General features: G+C 39.0%; 1 protein-coding gene across 3 annotated transcripts in view; it reads right to left on the minus strand.

The window, feature by feature from the left end:
• The window catches only part of acsl1a (acyl-CoA synthetase long chain family member 1a), a 30,939-nt gene extending 19,797 nt beyond the window's left edge, over positions 1–11,142 (minus strand). For 2 of the 3 annotated variants that reach the window (XM_033623807.2, XM_033623809.2), the window contains exon 1: positions 632–786. The gene's annotated coding sequence lies outside the window, so the exon portion shown is untranslated. Of the gene's footprint in view, positions 1–631; positions 787–11,044 lie in introns of those variants that run through there. The other variant, XM_033623806.2, reaches the window with a different exon arrangement.
• Between the last annotated feature and the right edge of the window lie 4,249 nt (positions 11,143–15,391).

Raw genomic sequence — 15,391 nt, forward strand, 5'->3', positions numbered from 1 at the left:
TTTCATGTGAATATGGAAATACGACAATTAATAACGCACTCTTTTTAACATTTAATGTTTCTTCAATTTGTTATCAGACTGGGCAGCTTTATGCACATCATGTTCAACTCATTTGACCTCTAGATTAGACTGTAACAGCCCTGTAGGTAAACCAATAACTACACAAGCACCACACTCTAGGTAACAATTGACTTCTCACCTACTTCTATTATTACCACAGGGCCCATGGCAACTGGGACCAGTGCCAACTGGGACAAAGTACTGAGGTAAAGCTGCTTTAATTGACTTTTAATGACAAGTTAAGTGCTTTAAGTTGTTAATGTGCTGAACGACATTTATGATAATCTCCTTAATTTATATACAAAACAAAAAGCAACCACTCATTAAAGCTGTTTAATTCTATTTGTGCTCTGTAACAAGGAGAAATTATAATAAAATACAACAATCAAAAACGCCACATTAAACCTCACAAATGCTCCACTACAATAAGTCACACAGATGTTCCTCAAAGCTACCATGGAGGACAAGATGATCGTCCATTTCAGCACCAGAACAAACTTAAATGGCGTTAACTCGATTGTCAAAAACTTGACCGCTGACAAATCAAGCTCTAATAAATCTCTATACTCACAGTCCCACAGTGTGTATATGAAGAAAGGGTGCAGACTGTGTCCAAAGGTGGAGAGGCACAGTTATCTGACGGGCCCTTTGCCGCGGCAGTTGCTATTAGAAGGACTCACTCTGACCTCTAATAGACCTCCGAGGTTCTCACAACTATGAATAGCAAAGACACGCCCCTCTCAAACAGAAACACAGACGCGTGAGGCAAAGCTGCCCGCTCACTGGAGAGACATTCAAGCAGCAGGTTGATTTGAACTCACAGAAGTTTGAGCTTTTTGTCCTTGTGACAACACAACAAGTAGACATGTGCACACCACTTGTATCCACTCGCATGTGTGTGAAACTAGATTAAAGGTGGGTCCAGAAGTAACGCGCCGGGCACCGATCTGAGTGATTCAGCAATGTTTATCCAAGACTGAATGACCAATATCTTATCATACGTTATCTGGACACAGCATGTGTGATTCTTGTGTTGCTGAGCGTCCAAACTGGTGGAAGTAGTCGGACAAATAATCACACGTTAATTACAGGAAGGTCTTTGTATTCCACATGATAGATATGTTGACAGACTCCCTTATTTTTATAGTGATATCCCAGAGTATGTGAGCGCTGACACTGATTAAACCCAACCTGAGCATATGTGCAGATTCCTTGGAGTCTAAGAAGATTAATAAGTTATAACTTCCAGTTTATCAACAACAGTTAAAAGATGATATGTAACTTGTTTTCTTGCCAGTCAAATAAATACTGTAGGGAAATGTTAATGTGGATTTATACATTTCATACCGGAGTTTTCTGCTATGTAAAAGGAAAAGACAGCAAGCCTGAGAGCAAGCGAAGTGTATCAGCTTTGACTCGAACAAGCACACATGGATCTTTGTGGAGTGTCACAGAAATGATGCTGAATTGTAGCGACAGGGCGGTGTGGGTAAAGTCCGATTCGAAATCCTATCATGGTATATGTAATTTAATGTCATTATAACAACAGACAATTATTTGGATTTTATGGATACAAAAAAACCCAGAATAAATACCTGACAAATCAAGGTCACATTGATGCTAAATCATCATCACTGAAATCAACAGAAATAGGTGATCATTATGAAAAATACACAAGTTATACGTGATTAATCAAATTACAAACTGTACAAACTGGTCACTTGCAACTTTAAAAACACTGGAATTTGCCTGCGTATCTCTCGACGTGAACAAAATTTATAACCTGTAACCAACAACTACTTTCATCTATTAATCCACAGACATCTTTTATTAGTTTATTGTTCTGTCAATGAAATTATATATATATATATATATATATATATATATATATATATATATATATATATATATATATATGCCAATGCCAATCACAACTTTGCAGACGCCAAGGTGGTGTGTGTGTGCACCCGAGTGTGTGAAACATTTAAAATTTTTGCTTGAAAATGACTGAAACGATTAAATCAATTGAATGTTTCTGCACTATCCTGATTTCTCCTTCACGTTTTACAGACTAAAATAATTAAGGGTAATTAATGGATTACGCAATAATTTAAATAACATTAAGTTTCACTTGTATGTACATGTGTTGTTCTGTCACATAGCCAACAAGAGGCAAATGTCATTGGTTGCATGCATGGCTTGGAGTGGTTGAAGGCAAAAGGTAATGCAACAACTCCCCCCCTGGCCACCACCGCCACCTCTGCTCTCCATACTTGGACTGGGAAGATGACAAGCCAATGGCAGAGCCAGCTTGCCAGTCACCCCACACCCGAGCACAGACAAGACATTGGAAAAAAAAAAAAGAGGGGGAGAGGGCAGCTGGTTCATTTGACACATAACAGCACATCAAGACTGCAGCCTGAGAGCAGACTACAGCTGTAATTTTGAAACCGCGGCCAGGAAGTCGAAGGAAAAAACACATGGTCAGTCAGTCACAGTTGGTTTCCGCAAAAATGTTTAAGTTCCTCTTTGTAGAATGGTGCACAGAGAAAGAAAAGCTTAAAACTAAAAGCGGTGTTACACTTAACAGCTCAATGGCTCGGGTGCTGAGTGTCAGGTCAAATGATTTAAGCTCATTATTACAACCTTACCACTGGATGAGTATCACATACAGCCTTTAAACAAACTTTACTTAATCTCATCATGACGAGACAGTCGCTTCCAAGCAGCTTTCTCTCAGCTGTTACATGACTCTGCACAAATTGGCTGAGCCAGCTACAACTGTAACATCTGCCAGACATTTGTTATTTTATCTGGCAAAATAAAGAGTCGCCACAGGGGTGTTAATCTCTGGGCACCTCACATAATTATTGACACATCTTGATGCATTGTTGCATCAGATTTTTTTGATGCTGATACACAGTGGAGGGTATAAGGAGGTATACCCACCTCTTTTTCTGGCTGTTTGCACCTATGAGACAAAAATTGGAATATCCTCCTGAGACCTGAACTTTTGTTTGGCATGCATTTTTAATTTCTCCTAGCTGTTTGGGATCAGTAGGACCTGATAAGTATAAAAAACTAAACATTGTAAACGATAATTAAGTCCCAGTGTCCTCAAATGAGACGTCAATTAAGTCCCAATGTCCAGATAAGTACTTACTAATTAACGGTATCTTAGCTTGTTACTGTTGCTAAAATTGGTCAAATGTGTTGCCATATCAAACTACAACCATTACTAATAATAAATTAACAAGTTTCAACCATAAAATGTGATCAGGTTTTAGAACTTGTCCACTTTTGTGTTGGGTTCAGCTGCAGACTGACTTGGCAGAGATGGCTGCCATCTTGTTTTTACATGGATTGGTCTTACTACCACTAGATGGCATAAAAAGTGTCTAACAAAGACAAAAAGTCTAAGTAAAGTAGAATGAAGCGTAAGGTCAAGTAAACCCAAAATTTGATGTCCTCATATGACCACACAGGGTCTCAGGAGGATATATAGGAGAGTATACCCACTTCCTCCTTGGTAACTTCCCCATATCCAACTCATCAACAACCACTACACCACAGTCTATACATGATCTCTTTTCTCATTTTTCCCCTCACATCGCTATGATACCTCACACACATGAGATTTACACAGCTACAACTTCTGTCTTATGTCAACTATCAGGATGCCACATCACGCTCAAAGTAGTAGTTTAACAGCTAAACTGTCCGAACTAGCAACAGTAACTAAGGGGCAGCAGGTCTTTGGATTGGTCAAATTACAGCCATATAATTAACGCAGAGCCCAGTCTTCCGAAACTGTTACAAGCAATCATGTTGTTGAGAATTGAATCAGATCTTTCAAGAGAGACTCTCAAAGCATCAAGGATATTTTCCCCCACCTGAAGTCGGCGGACAGAAATAGGAAAATGCTTTTGTCCAACTCTCATTGAAAACAAGAACCCATTTTATTGAAAATTATGAGGTAAATCTCGTAGACTACAAGATGTGCCGGGCGAAGGGAAAGCTCGACAGGTGTAGCAACTTTTTTTTTGTCTTATGTGAACGTAAACAGTACCTTTGGGTTTTGGAATTTAACCTGCAGATATATACAATGGATCAATGATACTTTGCATGAATTAACACTTAATCAAACAAAGTTATTTCGTAGATATAAGTTTTTCAAGTTCGTGTAGGCTATGGAGTTTTCAGTTTAGATAATGACTACATTTTTCTAATATTAAGATTTGGAAGTTCATTGTTGAAACAACATACCAACTTATCATGTGAGTAATGCGTCTTGTTTTTACAGAGATGCTATTATTTATTGTGTATGTATATATTGAGAAAGATTTATGATATAACAAAATAAAATGATGTGTTCATATAGCAAAAAAGTTTCTTGTAAAAACATACATTACATTAGTGAAAAGGATCTTTTTAATGAAAAAGATTAGGGTGGCGATACGCTGCCATGGCAGATTAATAGTTGACAAAAACAATCGTTAGTTGCAGCCCTGACTGCTCCACATCCTTGTTGTATGTCAATGATTGTCCATTACAGATTTTCTGCCTCATTCTATAAATAGGATGGGCAAGACAATTTTATTAACCTGAAACCAAATGTCTTCAGGCAATGACCTCATGCGACAGTTCACTATTGATCCTGTTCTAAAATTGCAAAATGCGGAAATTCATGTGTTATTGGATCTTGTTGTTGAACTGCTTCAGTGCAGCTGCTGATACCTCATTGATAATTCAACAGTTTTACAAATAGTACATCATGTCATGAGGGAAGTAATCTGAAAAGAAGGATGAGTCAACATATTCCTATCTAGGTTTAAAGGGATAAAGCGTGATAGACCACATTGCCTTGATTGGTATGGTGTGAGCAACTCTCTGAAAGGCAAGTTGTGAAAGCGTGAACAGGAAGAGACAGCCTCAACCCTCTGAGTGTATACGTCTGTCAGTGCACAGCTGCTGGATGGTTGATGAAGCCCATGTGGCTTCATCTGCATCAACCCACTGCCTGCCTCATGTCCATCCTCCTCCAGTCAAATTCAACCTCGATTTGAGGACACAGAGCCTGACCTTGCCCGAGACGGCCGCACTCAAGACTGCAGGTCACTGGTGAAATCACACACTCCCAGTCACATGGTCTCACAGTGGAGAAATGTAGGCGAGAGGGAGGGTGAAGGACGGGATTTGTAAAGTGGAACAAAGGTCACGCACCCGTCACCAACTACCAACACAGCATCAGGGCGCATGACCTCCACACTGTAGGTCAAAGAAAGCATGCTGTCGTTTTGAAATGACAGTGTACGAGTCTGAGTGAAATCTGGGCAACAGATCAAACTGAAAGGTCGGACATTTCTTGTTGAGAAACAAAATTTATCTTAAGATTTACTGTTGCTACTTTGAGTGTATCCTCCAGGTCTTACAAAAGTCTTGGATGCAGATCCTTCCTGATAAAACATTTGTGAGGCTGATTTTTTTTTAAATATTTTAAATGGTAGACTGTTTACATCATCTTCTATTTAACTGTGTCTGTGAGCTGCATTGCTACACCTCGTATCACCACCACCAACTGTCAGTCAGCAAAATAGCAAGAAACCATCAGGGTGCAAATGACAGATGAGAACATATATCGACACCTATAATGATGTGACAAATAGCCGCTCTGTTAGCGTGCAGGTCGCACATTAGCCATAATACTTTTCAAGATGGCTGGGCTGTTACTTTAAGTTTTCAGGTGTTTTGCAAGGCTCGTTGTGGATTTGTAACATACCAGTTTCCTCTGGCATATCTGGCCTTCTACTTTTGTGGGTTATCTTTGCAAATTTTGAAACAATTCCGGATGCTTGACATTTTCGACATCCTTCTAGATATCTGTGGGCCTGTCACACGTGGTCAAACTGTCCCAGTTTCAGTAGTGCTGGACTGCTAGTGACTGATATTAGCTCAAGCAAGTCAGAGTCACAAAACTATCTCTAAGTTTAAATGTCTGAGACTAACTACAGATAATTAATATTGATGCATAATGAATAATGTTGGATAACTATTTCTTAAGTCATGGGGTTTTGGGGTGATGCATGTATACACAAAACAAAATAGAGCATTTAAAAACTGATTTGGACATCAATCACCATAACAACTGTCAAAGCTTCGAGGCATTCGTGTGAGCCCTAATTCATATGCAGATGTCTGTTCATGGAGATTAGCCGAAAGGAAGAAAGTCACGGCCCGGAAATCTGCTTGCTGCACTGGATCTCCCGAAATACTACCCACTGCCTCCAGATGCTTTATCATGGTCAGAGATCGAAATATTGACAACCTACTCCTAAATCCATCAAACAAAATTCCAACAGACTGTAGTTATGCTGCCATAAAACTACCCTGCAGCAGTTATTCTCATCACAGATATATCTGACGACCATTTCTTCAGTCATTAAGTCTATAAAATATCAGACATGTCAGCATGACATAATCTAATCTGGTGTACACTGTGACTGCACACAAACTTGTCGACTCTTCTGCTACTAATCACGCCACTATCTCCTTGCGTCATTTTGTCTCAGACGCTCCTGTGTAGTCAATTTTAAAATATTCTTATTTTATTTTAGGTACCTCTTATTTATTTCTGTTACTTTCTGTACTCATCTGTATTTATTTCATCGACTGAATTTCCCCACTGGGGATCAATAAAGGTTTATCTTATCTTATGACGGATTGTAGTTAGTTTTGTCCGACCAATGACCCCCAAATATACAGTTTACAATCACATAATACAAAGAAAAGCAGTAAATCCTCACAACTGAGGCATTATTGCTTGAAAAATGACTTAAATGATTAACAAATTATAACAGTTGCTGAGTATTATTCTGTTGATCTGCTAATCAGTGAAAACTTTTAGTAGCTGTGATGAAAACAAAGGGTGCTTTTGGTTTTACCACAGTAAACTTACAGCAAAACAACAGACATTACACTCAATAAAAGCAGTATGAAGTGGGATGACATTGTCGACTGGATGAGTGACTGTATATAAAATGGTTCGGGATATGAATCGTCATACTCTGGGGGGTGAATTATGTTTTAACTGCATCTTATTTCCCCAAAATGGGATGATTTCTTTTAACTAGCTGACATTTGCCATCAGAAAATCCTCTAAGAGAAGCAGCATCCACAGTGGTTCATTATTCTCTTAACGCTCTATGCAGAGGCATGATCATTTGAGACCAGCTTCTTAAGCTGGATCCTAAACCGGCTGCTCTCAGAGGATTCTTTTAAATTCACTTTAGTCAGTTAGTGACATCAGGGAAAGCCGACTGGGATGACTTTCATAAATCCTGCCGTGAACTCAAATTCTGCTTTGAAAGTATCACGTCAGCACCACCGTCGTTCGTTGTATAAACAAACATCAAGTTCTTTGAATTTTATCAAACCCAAAACAGGCAGACAAGCCGACGCTGGTACTCTCAAATGACCAAAGCGGAGTGACAACAGAGTGGGAGTCAGCCCGAATCACAGAATCACACTGTCCCTCATGAAAGCTGCTCCTGTATTCAAGGGCAAAAACACATGATTGAGTGTGCACGGTCACTTTACAATCAACCCGTGTCTGTGGTGCTCATCTGCTCATGTGACTGTACGGCATAGCCAAAGGAGCATTACCTAATGCTTTAAAAATGCTGTTTAAAAAAGATGGAGGATGACAAACGCTCACTTGGGCTGCATTCCACAGACTCCTGTTAGAGGATGTTTGCCTTAAAGACGCCTCCTCATTGAAGTGTTCAGTTACGATCTGCTTCAACATCCTCTCCTTCATTGTACAGTAACAGAAGACGTGTCTGACCTCCGTCTGAGAGTTTCTGTCGACTGGTGCTTTCTCTGAGAGGAAGTAACAGAAACAGTCCAACCTCTGATCTCAATGACTTCTGTTTCTCTGATGTACACAGAGAAGTTTAAAAAGGGCCTCACGAGTGTGTTTGCAAATTAACTTCAAATTACATATGCTTTACATTTTTGCTGAATGAATGCAAATGGATTTGAGTTTTCTGTAATGTAGTTTTCCTACCATTGAGGCAACCATATGTTTCCATAATTCCTTGTATGTGTGCACATACCATACGTGCCAATGAAGCTGATTCTCATATCTCACTGTATATCTGGGTCACAAATCCTTAAAAAGAAATTTAAGGAATCCTCCCCAAGTATGTTTGCTTTGTGTGTCCAGGTGTTTTTTCTCAAATATTGATATCGGTATCATGTTTGAAAATCCAGAGGGTTCCCTCGGTCATGAAATTCCTGGAAAAGTTATGAAATTAGTAAAACTGTTTTCCAGGCCTGGAAATGGTTTGGATTTCGCAGAATGTCTTCGAAACGTTTGAAATCTGTTTTGGCTGTTGTTGAAAATATATTCATGAAAATCCCAAAACATGTCTAATGTTATGCGAACTGCGTTTTTGTGTCACTTATATAAAATCTAGTATTGCTGACCATTGAAACATCACTACTATCACGTGATTTACATAGACCAGACCAGCATTGCATCATCGCCAATGCCGTGCATGCTTCTGGGGAAGAGTATCACATTGTCACATCAGGAGAGAAACAGGAAAATGTCGAAAAGCTGTTGTGTAGCGGGGTATCCGGGGCTTTCAGACTGAGATTTGAGGCACAAAGATATTCAGTATTTACTGTCACTGTGGTAAATCGCTAAATGAAATTAATCCAAACACATCTACATGATCTTCTATTTTATACCCCCCCAAAAGGGGTTCTGCCTATTTTAAGAAACGTTAAAACTCCAAAATTTACAAGTGGGCTTTCCACAGACATATTCTAGGCTGTAGAACAAAACACTAGGATCTGTTAGGTTTGTTTTAACCACAGACTTTATTTCAAGCATCTAAACAAAAACCTATTAGAAATGCCCACTAACTTCAAGACGAGGGAACCAGAGTTTTAGGACTCGTTCCTGCAGCACTCCTTATGACGTACAGCGCAGCTAGGTGGTGGCGGGAATGTCTAATGAGCGAGTGAAGTCAGCAAATGCTAGCAGTCTGCTCATTTGCAAATGCCTGTAAAGTGTGTGCTTTATAATGTACGGCTGTATCGTTATGCATATGCACTGCAGACTACTTAAAGAAACATTGTTTAAGATTTAGAGGGATTTAGTGGCATCTTGCAGTGAGGACTGCAGACTGCAACCAGCTGAAACTTCTCCTGGTTATAATTTCGTCAGTGTTCATTGTTCAGGAGATTTTTACTGGGAGCTGAATTATCCACAAGGACTCTTCCTCTTTAAAAAAAAACAAAAACACGTACAAATCAGTTTTTCTCTGACCCTTCGGCATATTGGAGACAGGCCACTAGCCCAGCACCTGCTAATGTGCGTTTACCTTTTTTCTCTAACTTAAGATCCAGACGTTCAGGAGGTTTGCACCAGGCGCAGATCGGTGACTTTAACCATTAAAATCAATAAAGCAGTTTTGCGTTAAAAAAAAATCTGTGCTTTTCCGATGCTCTTGTCATGGAGGAGCTGCGAATTACGGCGGCTGACGGTAATACACAAAAACATCAATGGCCCTATCTGGAACTAGTGTTTCGTTTGTCCATTCTGGGCTACTGTAGAAATATGGTGGTGCAACAAGGGGATCTCCATGGACAAGATCCCACTCCCTGTCTAGATGTAAAACGGCTCAAAGTAACCAAAACATTCTTATTTTCTGGGTATCTAAAGCAGTGGTTCCCAACTGGTGGGTCACAGTCCAAAAGTGGGTCGCAGGTCCATTCTGAATGGACCACAAGTGACTTGCGAACGTGTCAAGTTTGGAAAAAAAACTCTTTTTTTTTTAAGTACAGTGAATTTCTAGCACAGAACTTTTATTTTGAGATATTCTTAGAGAGTGACAACGGGCATCTACTTGACAAAGATGGCAAACTAGCTATGACACAACCAAACACAAGTATGACACTGAATATATTAAATTGTGTGGACCTTGAACTAATAATGATAATGGAGAAATTTGGACCTTGAGCTAATGATTAAGGAGAGATTTGGACCCTGGGGCTGGACCAGTTGGGAACCACTGCACTATAAAACACATACTTCATGGAAATTATTACAAAACATATTCAGTTTCTTCCAGTATATCCCCTTTATCCTGCGCACTGAACCTTTAAATAAAGTCATTGCAAGGTAGTAAAATAATGTGGAAAAGTTATAAAAATTAACTGGTAAAAAATGTGTGGTTCAATTCCTCATATTGATAATGAAACAAATCCAAACTTCAAACTCACTGTGGTAGATTAAAGTTTGAAAATAATTTGAATGCAAGACTGGGAGTGTCTAAAACCTAAAAACCCTTCTCTATAGTCTCCTCCTCATGCATGAGTGCTAATGAGGGCTGGCTTGAGGTTATCAGGTCGCAGTGAAGTAAACAGATATGGCGGGGGATGCCTCTACATGCGTCTAATAATGGTGACATTGTAACCCTCTTCCTCTTGTTGTAATCTTATTTGATTAACTAACAATGACGTCATTGTGCAGGGCAGTTGCACACAAAGTAGGTGAGGCTGAGATTAAACCCAAAAAAAAAAAAGTTTCCAGACAGTATCGTTTGTCACACGGCGTCTGATTAGATGCTACGTGTCCATATCTCTGATTTCAGGGGCTCAGCTGCAGACATACACGGAGCTTCACAGTGATACCGACAGATACACACATGATCAGCACATTATTCTGAATCGGGACACACCATGTCGATGTGAGCGTTATGAGATAAACGGAAAACAAGATATGATGTGGTGAAAAGACGACAAACGCGGCTGCTCTATTTTAAGGCAACAATAAGCGAGGAGCTGCTTTTTGCAGAGGGCTCGTAAAAGCATCACGCTTTTAACAAACCACTGCAAACGGCCTCACACATTAGATGGTGGATGTGCGCGTGATATTTGAAGCAGAGGGTGTTAAAAATGTTTGCACACTGACCTGTGAGCAGCAGCAGGTCCGCAGACTTGATCGCGATCTTGAAAAAGCAACAGCGGCAGCACCGGGTCTACATTTAACTCAGCTGCTGCAGCTCTCAGCCAATCAGGAGCGGGCACACGTGTTGCTTCGCCCAAAACTTGAGAGGCGCGCTGTCATTGGTCAATATGTTGTGACAATAGACTAACTGTACATCTTACATACATTTACATACAATGTGTAGAATAACCGGAAAAAGCGGCCATCCTGTGCAGCAGGGGAGAAGTTACTGTGCACATACAGTGGGAGAAAGTTATGAGCAGTTTTAAGACACTTGTTTTTTACTTGAATATCCCCATTATGCTACTTCATACAACTCCAAAACATTTCAGGAGGAAATAATGCAGGTCTACATTTAACTCTACTACATTTACTCTAGTGTTTTTTGTACCAGTACAAGTACAAACCTGGAATAACCTCCCACATGATGTTAGATAAGCCCCAACTCTGACCATTTTTAAATCAAAGTTAAAAACATCCCCTTTTTACACGTCCTACTCCACCCTGTAATGACCACAAACTCAATTTTAAACTCAATTTTAAATAATTTTAAATAATCTTTTTATCTGTGCACCTCTTGTCTGCACATTTGCTATTTTTAATGGTGATTTTTTTAAATTGTAAATCTTTTGGTAATTAATTTCACCTTTTGTATCTTGATTCTTTTTGCTATTTCTGTGTCCTTTATTATGTTTTACATTTTATTGCTCTGTAAAGCACTTTGAATTGTAAAAAAAAATAAAGCTGACTACTAATACTTCAACCGAAAAATAATAATCACCCGGTGCAGTGAGAATATTCCAAGTATTTTCTAAAATTAAGTGTCTTTTTTCATAAATGTAATGCAGCCACATGTCTTATTTGTTTAATTAAAGGGACAGTTCACCCCAAAATTAAAAATACATATTTCTCCTCTCACCTGTTGGGTTGTTTATCTGTCTAGGTTGTTTTGTTGTGAGTTACAGAGTGTTGGAGATATCAGCCAAAGAACTGTCTGCCCTCTTTCTAATATAATGGAACTAAATGGCACTCATGTTTCCAGAAATCATGACCCGGTTACTCAAGATAATCCATAGATTCTCTGTGTGTTCCAATACCCATACTACCACACTATAGAGTATGCCAAAAAAACATTAATATGTCCTAATACATAGTGGGTGAAATGCAGTGTGCCAAAATACCAGGATGTACTACTACATCTGGTCCGATTTTGAAGCATGCTTCTCTGGCTATTCTGACCCACAATCCTCTGCACAGCGGACGATATGTCACATCGACTGAGCCGCAAACTAATGACAGCTTGAGCTGAGCTGTCAATGAGGTAGAAGTAACAGGAATATTGATTGTTTCAGTGAACAAAATAATCATAACTATTACAAACAATAAAAGGACACAACTATGAAAATAACATATGAGAGAACTGCAGATTAATTCCACTGCTGGAAATAGAATACCCTCAAATCTACAATCTGTGCAGCTGTGACTTTAAAATTAAACGACACACATTGCAAAGTAAAAACAGCAGAACTCTCTGGGTTGATCTTCATCTCTGTTTAATCTCCAAGGTTACAGATATAAAAACAAGAGGGTCAAAGTTCAGGGTGTCATTTTGTGAGAGTAGTATGTCCTGATTGTGAGCATATTGCATGAAACAGTACGTGCTTTTTAAGGGCAGCTGCAGTACATACTAAAAGTAAAAAGAAAAAGTATGTGATTCAGAACGCACCCCTTGTTGTGAGCAGTTTCATGTAGAAACTATTTTCTGAACTACACCCACTGACTGTATCACTGCGCAGCCTGAGTAACCAGGTCATGATTTCTGGTAAGAGACATTACTGTTTAGTTTTTCAAATGTATTTATTGGCGCTTTGAGCACACAAGCCGAGTGCTGTCTAGTTCCATTATATTGAGGAGAAGGCAAACATCTCTATGGCCGATATCTGCAACACTCTGCAACTCACACTAAAACAATCTAGAGTGATAAACAGCACTACAGGTAAGAGAAAAATAAATATTTTTGCATTTAGGTGAACTGTCTCTTTAAAAACAAGCAGTGGAACCCCTGACACAATTGTTGGCCTCCCTGGTAAAAATAACTGGAGGCCAACATTACTGTCTTTAAGAGGCTGTGGCGAGCTTTTTAGAGCTAGTGCGAAGGTAGTGGTGTCTTATGAAACTAGACAACCTAAGGCACCCATTGGTAACAACCATGTCAGCATAGCTTGTCGGGATGGAGGCTAAATAACGCTCCCAAGTTAGGCTAAATTTTGGCGAGGGAACTACTGGTATGGCTATTTTTAAAGGGGTCCCTTAAACTTTCACCTCAAGATATCTGAATGAAAATGGGTTCTATGGGCACCCACTTGTCTCCCCTAAACTTGATGAGGCTTTTCCCCAGTAAAAAAATCAAAATAAAGCTGTATATCTTCAAATTCCTGAAAAATCAGTTGTGGCTTTTCATTTTGGTGTGCCACCCCAAGACTTTCAGTGCACCTGTTTGGCCACCACTACAAAAGAAATCTGAGAGCTCCAGTGAAAACATTGAACTAACTGCCCAACAGATGTTTCACTTGTTTGACGAAAATAAGGTTTTAAAGTCTCAGTTATAGCTGGAATTATCTTAACACTGTTAGAGCTTGAACTGCTCAACAGTATAATAAAAAATGTCAGAATTAAGCTACTACCATCAGTAACAATTATCCCATAATCTATATGACATACTATTAAATGGGCCAGTCTAGAGTAATTCTTTCATTCATTCTTCAAATAAATGTTCCTGAAAATACCTCTGTAGTTTTACTATAAGATTTTTAATGTAGGACTTTTATTTTGATCAAAGTATTGTCATACTGCATTATTACTTTTACTGAAGTAATGGATCTGGACGCTTCTTCCCCCACTGGCCCCATTGTCACATTTCAAATGTCTAAGCATCTCAGATGATTTCATAGACATGACTGATTGAGGCCCAAATTTGTACAGTTATTTAGGCCTAGTATTTGTTGGTGAAGATTCTCAGTCATCCAGGTCATGGTAATCTTAAGTGCTATATCGTAGGCAACTGGACTTGCTTGAGTTTCTTGAAGATGTCTCACCTTTCATCCAAGAGGCTTCTTCAGCTCTAGTTAATTGGTGGATTTAATGTGTAGTAGAACTTTGTATTATCATCTTTCATACCCCACTGATCATCCCACGACCACTCAGATTTACCTTGTGACCATTTGAAGGGGCCCGACCTTTAGGTTGGGAACCACTGGACTAAACTATCATACAATGGTGGAAAAAGTATTCAGATCTTTTACTTCAGCAAAAGTAGCACAACACCACAGTGTAGAAATACACTGTAACAAGTAAATGTAATGCAGTCAAATTTTTACTGAAGTAAAAATACATAAGTAATAATGGTAAATTGTAATTTAAGTACCAAAGTAAAAGTACTCATTATGCAGAATGGGCCATTTTCAGAATTGGATGTGTTCATCACTTTAATGTTGCAGCTAATCCCCACCCTCCTCACATCAGAGCCTCTATTGACTGTGTGCCAGCATCAAGTCATCTGATTGTTATCAACCTCAAAACAGGCAGACAGGTTGATGCTGCATGATGAAATGTCACATGCAACCACATCCTGCAGTGAAGTCGTGGCAGACAAACTGAAAGATACTTGATACACATTCTCATCCAGGCGATCAATAGCATACAGTCGAATGAATGCAGGACAAAGGTTAAGTTTAACATCATGAGTAGTGATATATGAATCTGCAGTGTCTACAGAGAATCATATGGGGATTCCACACAAGTACGTACAGATGCTTGAATGAGCATAATCCCAAAATAGAGAGCATTAATGATAATTAAAAGGTATTAAAGGGGCGACACAGACAGGTCCTATAGGTGCCCTATTTCCTGGCCTCCAGCCTCTCATTAAAGCATTACAGCACTGGGATAAAATAAATGTAAACAGGTCATCATGTCAAATGACGATGAAAAAAAGATAGAAAATAGAACTTTGTTTATCTTGGTTGAGTCTAATGATACAGAGCCCAGGTCAATGTTTCTCTCTGTCTTCACTTAGAACAAAGTACATTTAAGTACTTTATCTTAGTGGGAACAGTTTTGAGATACTTGAAAGTATTTACATTTTATACTCTATTAAACCACTTCCTTTCAGGGGAAGAGATTGTGCTTTTTACTCAACTAAGGTCATGTCATATTTCTGGGACTTTTTTTTTAATTGATTTTTATTTAAAAATCTAGGGGGAAGTTATATTCTTTATTTGAAAACTTACACATGGAGGGTATTACAGTATT

The sequence above is a fragment of the Epinephelus lanceolatus genome, chromosome 3 (assembly GCF_041903045.1).
Source record: "Epinephelus lanceolatus isolate andai-2023 chromosome 3, ASM4190304v1, whole genome shotgun sequence".
Classification (NCBI taxonomy): Eukaryota; Metazoa; Chordata; class Actinopteri; order Perciformes; family Serranidae; genus Epinephelus; species Epinephelus lanceolatus.